This window comes from Mustelus asterias, chromosome 16 (genome assembly GCF_964213995.1).
Source record: "Mustelus asterias chromosome 16, sMusAst1.hap1.1, whole genome shotgun sequence".
Taxonomy (NCBI): domain Eukaryota; kingdom Metazoa; phylum Chordata; class Chondrichthyes; order Carcharhiniformes; family Triakidae; genus Mustelus; species Mustelus asterias.
In genome coordinates, this window is record NC_135816.1 from 71,822,589 (window position 1) to 71,838,342 (window position 15,754).

The following is a 15,754-nucleotide window of genomic DNA, read 5'->3' on the forward strand; positions in this document are numbered from 1 at the left end:
ATTTCAGAAAAGCCTTTGACAAGGTCCCACATGGGAGACTTGTAAAGAAGGCAAATGCACTTGGGATACAGGGTAATTTGATAAGGTGGATTTAAATTTGACTTAATAGTAGGAGACAGAGGGTGATGACAGAAGACTGCTTTAGTGACTGGATGCCAGTGTCCAGTGGCATACCACAGGGATCTGTGTTGGGTCCTCTATTATTCATCATTTATATAAACGACATAGATGACTATGTCGGGGGTAGACTTAGTAATTTTGCGGATGAGCAAAGATTGGCCGGGTGGTTAACAGTGAGGCCAAGTGTTTTGGGCTAAAGAAGATGTAGACAGAATGGTCAAATGGGTGGATAATGGCAGGTGGAATTTAACCGACAAAGTGTGAGGTGATACACTTTGGAAGGAATAATTTGGCAAGAAAGTATCCAATGAATGGCATGACACCAGAAAATTCTGAGGAACAAAGGGACCATTGTCCATAGATCTCTGAAGGTGGAAGAACATGTTCGTAGGGTGTGAAAAAGGCATATGGGACACTTGCCTTTATCACTCGATGCATAGATTACAAGAGCAGGGAAGTTATGTTAGAGTTTTATAGAAATCTGGTGAGGCCACAACTTGAATATTGTGTGCAATTCTGGTTGCCATATTATAGGAAGGATATGATTGCACTGGAGGGGGGGGGGGGGGGGTGCAGTGGAGGTCAGAGGTCACAGGCTGAGGGGAAGGAGTAGACAACCTCTGAGATTCCTGAGTCGATGACTCAGGGGTGTCCAGTTGAAGCTCCTCCTCCTTTCACGTGCCTGAGGGCCCAGGCCAAACTCCTTGAGGTGAAGGGATACCTGGAGGGACATCAAGATGCCCCCTTCCCCTCTTGTGTTGCCACTGCATGAACTCACCCAAGGCGAGGGCAATGGAATGCAAGGCTGCGGGCATCACTGACAGAAACCGGGCATTGTGCTGGATCAGCGTCTCCATGGCATGCTCCACCCTCCACATGGAGATGTCGATGCTTGCATTTCCTCATCGTAGAGCAGGCAGGCGCATTTCTCTGACTCGCATGCCAACAGCTCTGCTTGGTGTTTCCTCGCTTCTGCTGAGTCTCTGCCAGGAGTTGGAAGGCTGATTCCAAAGGCTTGTTATCAGACTGGGACCTCCCAGATGCCTCTTTTCAGCTATCCTCTGAGAGCTGGGGAGATGGGGTGAACTTTCCCACTCCTGCTGCAGACATGTGTTCGTGCCGTGACCACCTCCTGAACTGCCACTAATACTCATGAGGTAGGTGTACCTGAACAGGTGGAGGGTGCACGTGTGAGCGTTGTGATGTCTCGAATGTTGTGGAACTCTTCTCTTCTGCTCCCTCCTTTCTCCTTTCAATAGCTGGGGCTGGAAAAGGGAGTCTTTCTCTTCCTTATCCAACTTTGGTCTCTTCCTGGAGCATGATGTGATAGCATCAACTGCCTCCAACTTGGAGGCACATTCCACACTCAGGTTAGCATTCAATGGAAGATTTTGTACCCAGTGGACATCTGAGGCCAAGTTTAGAACATAGAACATTACAGTGCAGTACAGGCCGTTCGGCCCTCAATGTTGCGCCGACCTGTGAAACCAATCTAAAGCCCATCTAACCTACACTATGTCCTTAATGTTGGCGAGTCCACTACTGTTGCAGGCAGGGCATTCCACGCCCTTACTACTCTCTGAGTAAAGAACCTACCTCTGACATCTGTCCTATATCTATCACCCCTCAATTTAAAGCTATGTCCCCTTGCCATCACCATCCGAGGAAAAAGGCTCTCACTGTCCACCCTATCTAATCCTCTGATCATCTTGTATGACTCTATTAAGTCACCTCTTAACGTTCTTCTCTCTAGCGAAAACAGCCTCAAGTCCCTCAACCTTTCCTCATAAGACCTTCCCACCATACCAGACAACATCCTGGTAAATCTCCTCTGCACCCTTTCCGATGCTTCCACATCCTTCCTATAATGCGGCGACCAGAACTGTACGCAATACTCCAAGTGCGGCCGCACCAGAGTTCTGTACAGCTGCAACATGACCTCATGGCTCCGAAACTCAATCCCTCTACCAATAAAAGCTAACACACCGTACGCCTTCTTAACAATCCTATCAACCTGGGTGCCAACTTTCAGGGATCTCTGCACATGGACACCGAGATGTCTCTGCTCATCCACACTACCAAGTATCTTACCATTAGCCCAATACTCTGTATTCCTGTTACTCCTTCCAAAGTGAATCACCTCACACTTTTCTGCATTAAACTCCATTTGCCACCTTTCAGCCCAGCTCTGCAGCTTATCTATGTCCCTCTGTAACCTGCAACATCCTTCCTCACTGTCCACAACTCCACCGACTTTAGTGTCATCCGCAAATTTACTAACCCATCCTTCTACGCCCTCATCCAGGTCATTTATAAAAATGACAAACAGCAGTGGCCCCAAAATAGATCCTTGCAGTACACCACTAGAACACCAGGATGAACATTTCGCATCAACCACCACCCTCTGTCTTCTTACAGCTAGCCAATTTCTGATCCACACCGCTAAATCACCCTCAATCCCATACCTCCGTATTTTCTGCAATAGCTTACCGTGGGGAAACGCTTTACTGAAATCCATATACACCACATCAACTGCTTTACCCTCATCCACCTCTTTGGTCACCTTCTCAAAGAACTCAATAAGGTTTGTGAGGCACAACCTACCCTTCACAAAACCGTGTTGACTATCCCTAATCAAATTATTCCTTTCTGGATGATTATAAATCCTATCTCTTATAATCCTTTCCAAAACTTTGCCCACAACAGAAGTAAGGTTCACTGGTCTATAATTACCAGGGTTGTCTCTACTCCACTTCTTGAACAAGGGGACAACATTTGCTACCCTCCAGTCTTCTGGCACTATTCCTGAAGACAATGACGACATAAAGATCAAAGCCAAAGGCTCTGTAATCTCCTCCCTAGCCTCCCAGAGAATCCTAGGACAAATCCCATCCGGCCCACGGGACCTATCTATTTTCACACTTTCCAGAATTGCTAACACCTCCTCCTCATGAACCTCAATCCCGTCTAGTCCAATAGCCTGTATCTCAGTATTCTCCTCGACAACATTGTCTTTTTCCTGTGTGAATACTGATGAAAAATATTCATTCAGCACCTCTCTTATCTCTTCGGACTCCACGCACAACTTCCCACTACTGTCCTTGACTGGCCCTAATCTTACCCTAGTCATTCTTTTATTCCTGACATACCTATAGAAAACTTCAGGGTTTTCCTTGATCCTACCTGCCAAAGACTTCTCATGTCCCCTCCTGGCTCTTCTTAGCTCTCTCTTTAGGTCCTTCCTGGCTAACTTCTAATTCTCAAGCGCCTTACTTGAGCCTTCACGTCTCATCTTTACATAAGTCTCCTTCTTCCTCTTCACAAGAGATTCAACTTCTTTGGTAAACCTCAGTTCCCTCGCTCGACCATTTCCTCCCTGCCTGATAGGTACACACTTATTAAGGACACGCAGTAGCTGTTCCTTGGACAAGCTCCACATTTCAATTGTGCCCATCCCCTGCAGATTTCTTCCCCATCCTATGCATCCTAAATCTCGCCTAATCGCATCATAATTTCCTTTCCTGCAGCTATAACTCTTGCCCTGCTGTATATACCTATCTTTTTCCATCGCTAAAGTAAACGTAACCGAATTGTGCTCGCTATCACCAAAGTGCTCCCCTACCTCCAAATCTAACACTTGGCCTGGTTCATTACCCAGTACCAAATCCAATGTGGCCTCGCCTCTTGTTGGCCCATCTACATACTGTGTCAGGAAACCCTCCTGCACACATTGGACAAAAACTGACTCCTCTAACGTACTCGAACTATAGCTTTTCCAGTCAATATTTGTAAAGTTAAAGTCCCCCATAACAACTACCCTGTTACTTTCGCTCCTATCCAGAATCATCTTTGCAATCCTTTCCTCTACATCTCTGGAACTTTTCGGCGGCCTATAGAAAACTCCCAACAGGGTGACTTCTCCTTTCCTGTTTCTAACCTCAGCCCATTTTACCTCAGTAGACGAGTCCTCATCAAACGTCCTTTCTGCCACCGTAATACTGTCCTTGACTAACAATGCCACACCTCCACCTCTTTTACCACCTTCCCTGCTCTTACTGAAACATCTAAACCCCGGAACCTGCAACAACCATTCCTGTCCCTGCTTTATCCATATCTCCGAAATGGCCACAACATCGAAGTCCCAGGTACCAACCCATGCTGCAAGTTCACCCACCTTATTCCGGATGCTCCTGGCGTTGAAGTCGACACACTTCAAACCACCTTCCTGCCTGCCAGTACACTCCTGCGACCTTGAAACCTTATTCATGACCTCACTACTCTCAACCTCCTGTACACTGGAGCTACAATTCAGGTTCCCATTCCCCTGCTGAATTAGTTTTAACCCTCCCGAAGAGCATTAGCAAATTTCCCCCCCAGGATATTGGTACCCCTTTGGTTCAGGTGTAGACCATCCCGTTTGTAGAGGTCCCACCTACCCCAGAATGAGCCCCAATTATCCAGGTATCTGAATCCCTCCCTCCTGCACCATCCCATAGCCACATGTTCAACTGCTCTCTCTCCCTATTCCTCTCCTCGCTAGCACGTGGCACGGGTAACAAACCAGAGTTTGTCAGCCCCAGTGCCACTTTCCCAATTCAATCCCATGAGCTCTGAAGCCCTCGCCTCTAGTTGGGTTAGAGCCCTCAGGTGTGGTGGATTCCCTCCGGTCTTCTGTTCCTCTTGCTTGTGCTGGAGTCTCTGAATGCTTGAGAGGGATTGCATGTTTCATCAGTTGGAACATTGCATTTAGGATCATACCTCATTTTAAGGAAGTCCACTTCTGTGAAGGATACACAGTGGACGCTCTGTGGTTTACGGTAGTGGGGCCATGAGGCAGGATATGCTGTAACCACTGATCCTTGGATCCTGACCTTTTGGAGCCTTTGTGGATTGTGTGACCATGGATGAGACTTATCCTGGTGGAGAGGAGTAGGTCATTTTTCCTTTAGAGGCACTGGTTTGTTGACCTCCTAAGTACTTATGCCATCGACCAATTGTGCCCATACCACAGTAGTTTCCCTGCTGAAACTCCTCCTCCCATCAACTGGGTACAGAGTATCCCTCCTGATCTTGACATGGTTGAGGAGAAGGTGCAGGGAGGCGTCACTAACCTTGGGCACCGGACTCCCCTGCATGACATCTCCTGGTACTGACAGTAAGGGCCCTTTAAATATGATGCCTGGATATGATGGCAGGGTGCATGCTATCAAGCCTGGCCTACCATGGAATATGGCGCTAAACCCCTGAATGCATAATTAATAAGGTTGGGGCCAGAAAATATGATGTGGTTTCCCGTTGGTCTCCAGGGAAGCACTTGCCCTCCTCACCCCCCACCCCTGCCATGAGACTTAGTCCCTATGAGTCTAATATTTTGGAATGTGAAGGGGACTCCCAGCTTCTCTTTTCCATCACAAACCTACTTCTTAAAGCACCCTCCTGTACCTGCTGCACCCTCACTTCCAATAATGAGTGCAAGGAACTCAAGGATTGTTTGTCGCAACGAGTGGTATTGAACAGAGATGAAGCGGGTCTTGCTCTTTGACGAACAGCAAGTTACACATACATTGCACCTTTAAAACCAAAAATGTCCCTCAAGGTGCTTCACGAGCAACATAATCAAATAAAACAAAATGGCTGCCCAGCCAAGAAAGAAGCTATTATAAGAGGTGACTGGAAGCTTGGTCAGAAAGGTGGATTTTAAGGAATGTGTTAAATAATTTTTTTTTCATTAATTTGTGGGACATCCAGCTGGCCAGCATTTATTGCCCATCCCTAATTGCCTGACGGCAGTTGAGTCTCAACCACATTGCTGTGGCTCTGGAGTCGCATGTAGGCCAGATCAGGTAAGGACGGCAGATTTCCTTCCCTAAAAATTAATGAACCAGACAGGTCTTTCTGAAAAACAACAATGGTTTCATGGTCATCAGTAGATTCTTAATTCCAAATATTTTTTATTGAATTCAAATTTACCATATGCCATAATGGGATTCAAACCTGGGTCCCCAGAACATTAGCTAAGTTTCTGGATTAATAGTCTCGTGATAATACCACTAGGCCATCGCCTCCCCTATCGTTAAAGGTGTTTGGGGGAGATTTTCAGAATGTGGAGTCTCGATGAAGTGAAGATATGACAATCAATTGTCAGGTGAAGAAGGAAACCTGAATCTGAGGAATGGTGGAGTAGAAGGTATTAAGTTGTAGAGTTAGAATAATTTATAGAGATAGAGCAGGGCAAGCCTGTGAACTGGTTTAAACACAAGGACGAGAATTTACATTTGAAACATTGAGAACCAGGAGCCAGTGTAGGTAAGAAAAATTTATTGACTCATCTAAGTCATTGCATTAGCCAAATACATCAATGAATAGACAATTGTCTTCAAAATCCCCTCAGGTTTCAAACTGAATAAATTGAAGGCTTGAAAAGAGGGACCTCATTAGTGCTGATATCTAGTATATTTTATGACTGAGGCATTTTACTAAATTGACGTACAAATATTATTCAATGGTGCCAATGTGGATATAGGCTCTCCGGAGACCACTTGGAATAATGCAGCTGATTCATGAAACAATTGTGGAGATCTTTTCTTCTTCTGCTGAGATCAGTACATTAGCTTCAGAACCCGAGTCCCTAAAAACAACCTGCTTGGATATTTAAGAAGGAAAGAATTAGTTCACACTTGGTCACATCTCTCAGAGACATCGCAAAGCACTTCCTGCCTGGCGAATTACTTTGAAGTGCACTCACTTTTATTATGTAGGCGAGTGTAAAATCTACTTCGTATGGCAGCATGATAAATTGGAAACAAATCACACCTCATGTGGTGACGAAATGCCTTCTCAAAAGGATTCCAAAAATCTCTGACTGAAAGTAAAAATGGCGAAACGAGTACTTCATCCCTATTAGCCAAGAATATGGAATTCTATGTAATCTGCAGTCAACAGGAGGAGTGCGAATACCTAATTTATCGGGACAAATGTGAAGAAGTCTTTTACAAGTTAAGGAACAGTGAATTAAGTTTTTTGTTTAGTTTATTTATTAGTGTCACAAGTAGGCTTACATTACCACTGCAATGAAGTTACTGTGAAAATCCTGAAATTGAAGTTCTGAATTTGAACATAAATTGTCTAATCCTGATAGATTGATGAGTGAACAATGCAGTTTTGTGGTTAATATATCCACATCACTTTAATCTTTACCTTTAACATGCACTGTTCGTGCTCACAGAAGAACCATAGGCCTACTTAGAAGTTTACAGTATAGAATGAGGCCATTCAGCCAATGCCTCTGTGTTACCTTCAGCAATCTGATACTCTCTCTTATATTAAAGGATGCAATGGTCTCTCTGTTAGCTCCCTTTGGGAAGGAATTCCATGCCCAAACAACTTCATGGGCAAAGCCTATAGATCTGCAAAAGCCTACAACAGAGTGAAATGCCATGCAACAATCCATCCTGTCATTATTTGCCAAGGTCTGTGATAAGTGTTTCTACAGATTGGAAAAGGCCAAGTCAGAAAATATGGATAATTTGCAACTAATTATCGCTGAAATTCCTGAGTTAAGTTTTGTAATCAAAGTACCAATGATTGTTTATTGTTGCTGAATTCCAGTTTAGTTTTGGAAAGGAATGTTTTTGGCTGCAAACTGTTTAATGTTAATTGTGGTGAAATTCAATAGTTCCTGCTGGACCTGAAAGGCCACGCATCCCTTGCATCGTTTTAACATTGAAAATTCTTTCCAGCATCAATACTTGTCATTTGAACAATCACAGCTTTGGCATTTGATGTGGGTTTGAATATAACCGAGTGTTTTTGGAGTTACAACCATTAGAAAGACAGGGTGGGGTTTCTATTCTTCTTTCTTTCCAACCTTCAAGAGGATGACCTCAGTGGATGACCTAATTTGGATTTATGTTTTGTGTTGCCACAGCAACATGCTTTAGCTATGACTATGATGCCAGTTTTCTTGGCTCCAGAGGCTTGATCATGTTTCAAGAGATGGGGATGAAGAGTACAGCATAAAATCAAGCCCAGTTTCCACTGGACCGACAAACTAACACTGAAAGCAGCCTGTAGTTCAGTGACAACATACTGCTCCTGACTCTACCTTTGACAGTATGAAGCAGCAAATGAGAAGATTAAATGTTGACAGTGTCAGCAGGGCCTTGGCATTTTGGATCTGATTTTTCCAATTGTATTGACAAGAGAGCATAACAAAGAATAAGTAGGGATACCGCCCATCTAATTCCCTGAGGGTTTCTGATGCGTGGTTTTCGATAAAAGTACTTACAATTTGATGGTCTGTTAGGGACTTCCATAGATGTCAGCATATAAGTCAACCTTTGAAGCCTCGAAATACCCCTCCAAAAACAGGGATCGACTTGTAGGTTGAATACAAAGGTGAACTGCTGGCATGAGTACGGGTGGACTTCGTTGCACTGCTGTGTGTGGGCTTGCTTCATCCCTTGCGTCTGTATCAATAAGTAAAACATCCAATGGTGGGATGAAAAACTGAGGCTGAATACCAATATGAGTATAGCATGGCATGGCTGAAAAAGGGCTCAGTTTACACGCCAAGCATATGCGAAAACATGGACTGCAATTTTCTGGCCGTTCTCGCCCCACAGCCGCTGCAAACGAGGATGGAGAATCTGGCGCTCAGCCAAATCTTCGTTCACTGCAGCACCAGAACATGGTGTGAACGATGGGAGAATCCCGCACATGATGTTTGGGAGCAAGAAAATGGGTTCGTCTTATATGCTAGGTCGACTTATAAAACACAATCTATGGTATATATCAACACAAATCCTATTAATACCAAGAAAATTGTTTGATTGTAAAAACAATTGTCTATTGACAGCTTGCTGAGTAGGTTAACTCCATTCCAATTTGGTTGGGAATTATACTTGATTTATAATGATCCAAAAACAATTCAGTTAAACTTGGGGGAACTGTGCAGCACAGAGGATTAGAATGCTGCCTTTTTCACAAATGGGACTTGGATTTAAATCTAGCCAAGACAAATAAGGTCTGTTCTATTTCTAATGGTTGTTAAGAGTCCTAAGTAAAATGAGTTTGGGCAGCTTGAAACCCAGCTCCCAATGGATACCAGTCCATGTAATAAAACTATCCGCAAATCAGCACTAATAGGTCCAGTGACATGATCAAAGTAAATGGTATGGGAAACGAAAATACCACACTGGAATAGTAGGATGTGTTCTTCTGGGGTGCCCTATATCTAAGCTGCAGTCAAACTAATCGGTTAACGCAGTACGATATTACCGAGTGTAAAGTGGGGAAATGTTTTACTCTTCTGCATTATCATCCCTCTTTTTGATGCAGTTCTTTCCCTCCACCCCCACTCACCTTCTCGCCAGAAAGAAATGACAACACCTACACTGCTGAAGTGGCTGTACTCAGTCAGATCCTTTACCTTCCCAATACCGTATGATCATTTATAACAATGCTATATTCCGCTGCCTTTTAAAAAAAATTCAGGACACAGAAAACAGGTCTTGTGACTGGTGGTTATTTTGGGGATTTCAAATTACCTTCAAGAATATTACATTCACTATTAACAAGAGACCTAATGAGCAAGCAGTTGGAAGAATATAATGCCATCGTGCAGAACAAGAGTTGATTTATTACAGCATAAGTTCCTGGGTTGCATTCGAATGGGTTTACTAAAAGAAGCACACACTTGTTCGGACTTCCAGTATATAGTTCAATTTTTTTTGAGCTCTGCTTCCGTTTTACATCCGCCCCCACCCCGAAAACCGAAAACTGCTTGCCATCAATTATTTTCTTCGATCCCCAAGGGGATTTGGACGCAAGACCACTTCATAAACAGAACAATTACTGCTTGGTAATCAATTAGAAATAGACATGATAGAATTCTGGTTAGAGAGGAATGGACCTGGAGTTTGTTAACCTCACAATCCAACCCCTCCTATTGTCTGGGGGCTTACCATTGGCCACAAAACTTTATTCTACCAGCCATATAAACACTGTTGTTATAGGGGTACAACTCCCCTCCTGACTCACCAAAGCATAGCCACTATCTACAAGGCACAATTCAGGATTATGTTTGAATACTGTCTACTTTGCCTGGATATGTGCAGCTCCAACAACACTCAAGAAGCCGGAGAGCATCCAGGACATAGCAGACTGTATGATTAGCAGCCCATCCACCACCTTGAAATTCTCTCCCTTCACACCAGCACAGTGGCAGCAGTGTGTATCAAATACAAGATGCACTCTGGCAATGCGCCAAAACAACTTTAACAGCTACAATCTATACCGCCTAGAGGAACAAAGGAAGTTGTCGCACAGGATCACCTCCACGTGCTAGTTCTACTGTAAGCCGGTCACCATCCTGACTTTGCAATATACCACTGTCGCTGGGTTAAAACCCTACAGCTCATGCAGATCTTCATATAAATTAGCTTCTATATGGGTCAAACAAACATTGACCAGACTATGGCAAGTGATAGATATTTTTATTCATTCGTGGGACATGAGCGTTGCTGGCTAGCCAGCATCTATTGCCCATCCCTAGTTGCCCTTGGAGGGCAGTTGAGAGTCAACCACATTACTGTGATGCTGGAATCACATGTAGGTCAGATCGGGTAAGAAGGGCAGATTTTCTTTCCTAAACGACATTAGTGAACCAGATAGGTTTTTCCAACAATCAATAATGGTTCCATTGTCATCAGTAGATTCCAGATATTTTTTATTGAATTCCAATTCCACCATCTACTGTGATAGGATTTGAACCCGGGTCCCAGAACATTAGCTGAATTTCTGGATTAATAGTCTAGCGATAATACCACTAGGCCATCACCTCTCAAGTGAACTACCTATAGGATCCTACTTCAACCAATGCAGTGAAACTGCCCAGTGGAATATTGCTTAGCACAGTATGAGAAGTGCGCTTTAGCTATTTTTGACCAACTAATTTGATGATGCCCCGCAGTAGAAAACTTACATACGTTGCAAGATTAATCTTTTGCCAGAAGATGATTGCCTTAGGCTAGAAATTCTTGAGGAGTAAGTATTGTTGGGGTGCATCCAGGCTGGGGCAGTAATTCTGACTCTGCTAAATCCCAGGTTATTCGCATATTGTAAATACCTATTTCAGGGATATTACTGAAGTACAAAATCATGTTTTGAATTTGCTACTTTTCAAATGGTAGAGGGCAAAGGTATTGACCTCTGCCAGGATAGAGCATTGGCAAACAAGTGTGCCTGCTTTGTAGAGGTGTACATTGCAATGGGTGTGGGGGAAAATCTTGGCAGTACCAGTCAAATTCTGATTGCATCCTTTGTCTGAGTCTTGAACCTTTCAGTAATGTTGAATGTGGATTGGAGTGGACACAATAATCATCTGGCCCACTAATGGCACAATTTGAAATCCCCCCGAACTAAGGCCAGGGAGTAAATAGATCCTGACCCAATTTACACTCCTCTCTGCCTGGATAACATGCTACTGCACTCCCTCAGGCCTGTGGGAATTTTATCTCCCTATACTTTCCACAGTGGCAGTCATTTTGCACCACCAGAAAGAAAGACATATTTGCATTCATGGAGTGCTTGTTGCAACATCAGTGTGTTCCAAAGTGCTTTACAGTCAAGGAAGTACTTTGGAAGTGGAGTCATGTTGAAATGTAGGAAATGTGGCAGCCAATTTGAAGCAAGTTCCCGGAGACAGAAATGTCATTTATATTAATGATTTGGATGAGAATTTAGTAGACATGGTTAGTAACTTTGCAGATAACACCAAGATTGGTGGCATAGTGGACAATGAATAAGGTTATCTAGGATTGCAATGGGATTTTGATCAATTGGGCCAGTGGGCTGACAAATGGCAGATGGAATTTAATTTAGATAAATGCGGCGTGATGCATTTTGGTAGATTGAACCAGGGCAGGACTTACTCAGTTAATGGTAGGGCGTTGGGGAGAGTTATAGAACAAAGAGATCTAGGAGTACAGGTTCATAGCTCCTTGAAAGTGGAGTCACAGGTGGACAGAGTGGTGAAGAAGGCATTCGGCATGCTTGGTTTCATTGGTCAGAACATTGAATACAGGAGTGAAGCTGTACAAGACATTAATAAGGCCACACTTGGAATACTGTGTACAGTTCTGGTCACCGTATTATAGAAAGGATATTATTAAACTGGAAAGAATGCAGAAAAGATTTACTAGGATGCTACCTTTGGTTTTAGTTATTAGGAGAGTCTGGATAGACTGGGAATTTTTTCTCTGGAGCATACAGGTGACCTTACAGAGGTCTATAAAATAATGAGGGGCATAGATCAGCTAGATAGTCAATATCTTTTACCAAAGGTAGGGGAGTCTAAAACTAGAGGGCATAGGTTTAAGGTAAGAGGGGAGAGATACAAGAGGGTCCAGAGGGGCAATTGTTTCACACAGAGGGTGGTGAGTGTCTGGAACAAGCTGCCAGAGGTAGTAGTAGAGGCGGGTACAATTTTGTCTTTTAAAGAGCAGTTAGAGAGTTACATGGGTCAGATGGGATATAGGCCAAACGCGGGCAATTGGGACTAGCGTAGGGGTTTAAAAAAAAGGGTGGCATGGACAAGTTGGGCCGAAGGGCCTGTTTCCATGCTGTAAACCTCTATGACTCTATATAATCCATTTTTTGAAATGTTCATTGAGGAAGAAATTGGTTAGGGCGCAAGGTGATAAGTCCCCTGCTCTTCTTTGAAATAATGCCATTGGGTTCATTATGTGCTAATGATGTTAACCCTTTTCTCTACATCTCTCTCTAAGTCTTTATCCCAACTATATATATTCTCCTACATCTCACCCCAAACTCTCAGACTTCACAGTAGCAGCAAATGTGTACCATCTACAAAATGTACTGCAGGAACTCAGCAAGGCTACTTGGGTGGCACCTTCCAAACTTATGACTGCTACCAGCTAGAGGGACAAGAGCAGCAGATAACTGGGAACACCACCACCTGGAGGTTCCTCTCCAAGTCACTCATAATCCTAACTTGGAAACATCTCACTGTTCCTTCATTGTCGCTGGATCAATATCCTGGAACTCCCTCCCTAACAGCACTGTGGATGTACCTACACCTCAGGATTGGTAACGGTCATGAAGGCAGGTCATCTGCACCTTCTCAAAGGCAATTAGAGATGGGTAATAAATTCTGGCGCAGTCAGCAATGTCTACATCCCGAAAATGAATTTGAAGAGGTGTCTTGATCAATCTCCCTGATTTGTTTTGATTTATTTCTGAGGTTGAGGACATTCCGCACTCTCTCTCACTTCGATACAAGTGATGTGGAGATGCTGGCATTGGACTAGGGCATAGTAAGTAGTCTCACAACACCTGGTTAAAGTCCAACAGATTTATTTGGTATCACAAGCTTTTGGAGCGCTCCTCCTTCATCAGATGAGAGAGTTGGGTTCACAAACAAGGCATATATAGACACAGGCACACTTGCAAGATAATGGTTGAAATGTGAGTCTTATCAGGAGTCAAGTCTTTACAGGTACAGACAGTGTGAGTGGAGAGAGGGAGAATCGCACGTATGAGAACAGCCTCAACCGGGATCTTAGGTTCATGTCACACGATGGGCCCGATTTTACAATTGCGTCGCACCCGTTTTTGGGTGTGAAAACTTGGTAAAGTCGGGCTTGAGGCAATTAGCGCGATCTGCACCCGTGTCTGCACACTTTACCCAGGCCCGAAAATGGCCCCGACCTGAACCACGCCCGAAACGGGCGCAACGGCGATTTAAATGCATTTGCATGCATTTAACTTAAATTAATGGGCTGCCCACCCACCTTTACCAGCACTTCCCCCTTTACCATCGCGTTTGCGCACCCAGATTCGGCGAGAAACAGACATGCTCGTCGAAGGTCTGTTTCGGGCATTCCAGCTTCTGAAGAGGTAAGTTGAGAGCTTCCAGCGGCTCTGACTCAGATCGGTGGTGGTGGGGGATGCGGGGGGAGGCAGGCTAGATCATTCTCTGGTGAGGGAGTAGGGAGGCCCCATTGTTCTCTGGTGGGGGGGAGGGAGGAGGGAGGTGAGTCAGATGTATCTTTGGTTGGGGGTGGGGAGGGGAGGAAGGAGGCCCGATCATTCTCTGGTTGGGGGGGGGGGGGCGGTCATTTTCTGGTGGAGGGGGGAGGAGGAGGCCAGATCATTCTTTGGTGGGGGGGGGGGGGGGGGGAGGGAGGTGGGTCAGATGTATCTCTGATGGGGGGGAGGGAGGCCCGATTGTTCTCTAGTGGGGGAGGGGGGGATGGGGGGAGGAGGGACGCCTGATCATTCTCTGGTGGAGAGGGAGGGAGGAAGGCCAGATGGATCTCTGGTGGGGGAGGGGGGGAGGCGAGGTGGCTGGGGGAGGGGGGTCCACTGCCACTCTGCAGGCAATTGGTGGGGGGAAAGTGGGGCAGAGGGTCGCGATTGGTCTGGGTAGCGAGGTGGGTGGGTGGATAAGGGGCACAGTTATGTTATGGGGTGGGATGATGTCTGTGGGGACCATCACTCCCGCTTTTTGCTCCCGGGCCGCTTTTTCCACTTTTTGTGGCCCGGGAGCAATGTGACAGGGACATGGTTTTCAAATTTGTTCTCACTGCGCATGCACAGTTCAAAACTCCGATCGGAGCAGCAGCATTTTGGGCAGCCACAGCGCGATTCAGACTCACAATTGTTTTTCAGGCTGAGTGTGTATGGGGGCACCTGAGAGCAGTTTTCCAAGTCAAATCTGAATTGCGCCCAGATTCAGCACTTTGGGCCCAATTTAACCATTCTATGTGTAACCCCCACCATTTGGCCTGGGGCTTGCAAAATCCTACTAACTGTCCTGGCTTGAGACAATTCACACGTCTTTAACCTGTGATTTTCCCTCTCTCCACTCGTATTGTCTGTACTTGTAGAGACTTGATTACCTGTTAAGACTCACATTCCAACCATTATCTTGCAATTGTGCCTTTGTCAATATATGCTGTGTTTGTGAACCCAACTCTCCACTCACCTGATGAAGGAGCAGCGCTCCGAAAGCTTGTGATGCCAAATAAACCTGTTGGACTTTAACCTGGTGTTGTGAGACTTACTGTTTGATACTAGTGTCCTTCATCTGGGTGGTCACTGAGCTTTGTTTTGTTTCCTGTTGCTTTTGTCTGGATCAGAAAAGTAAGCTCAAATTTCTATTGACTTTCATTCCAAGAATATTAAAGCACTGTATATTTCCATGGTCCATCTCAATCCTGTTGGATCTCACATGTGGAGCTCTTTCTATTATTATGCCTTCTTTCTATTGGTCTTGTGTCCACACTCTCTCCTTGGACTGATAGGTCTTATGCTCTGTACCTGAGGTTGAAGTTACAAGGATGTTTTTGTTTTTGTTGCACTTCACACTGTTTCATGATCATCTGAAGTGATAGTTGATTCTAACTTCTGGGAGATTTTGTTCCCATTAATAACTCTTAAGGTGAGAACCCATTTTGTCATGGTGAGGTTCCATGACTAAGAAGGGCCAAGTTAATATAAGTGATTTTTCATCAATTCTTTGATCGTCCTAACTCCTCTTTCTGTTTCTCCATTCGTCTGAGGATATCTAGGCGAACTAATCAGTGCATGAAACCATATCCTTGCACAA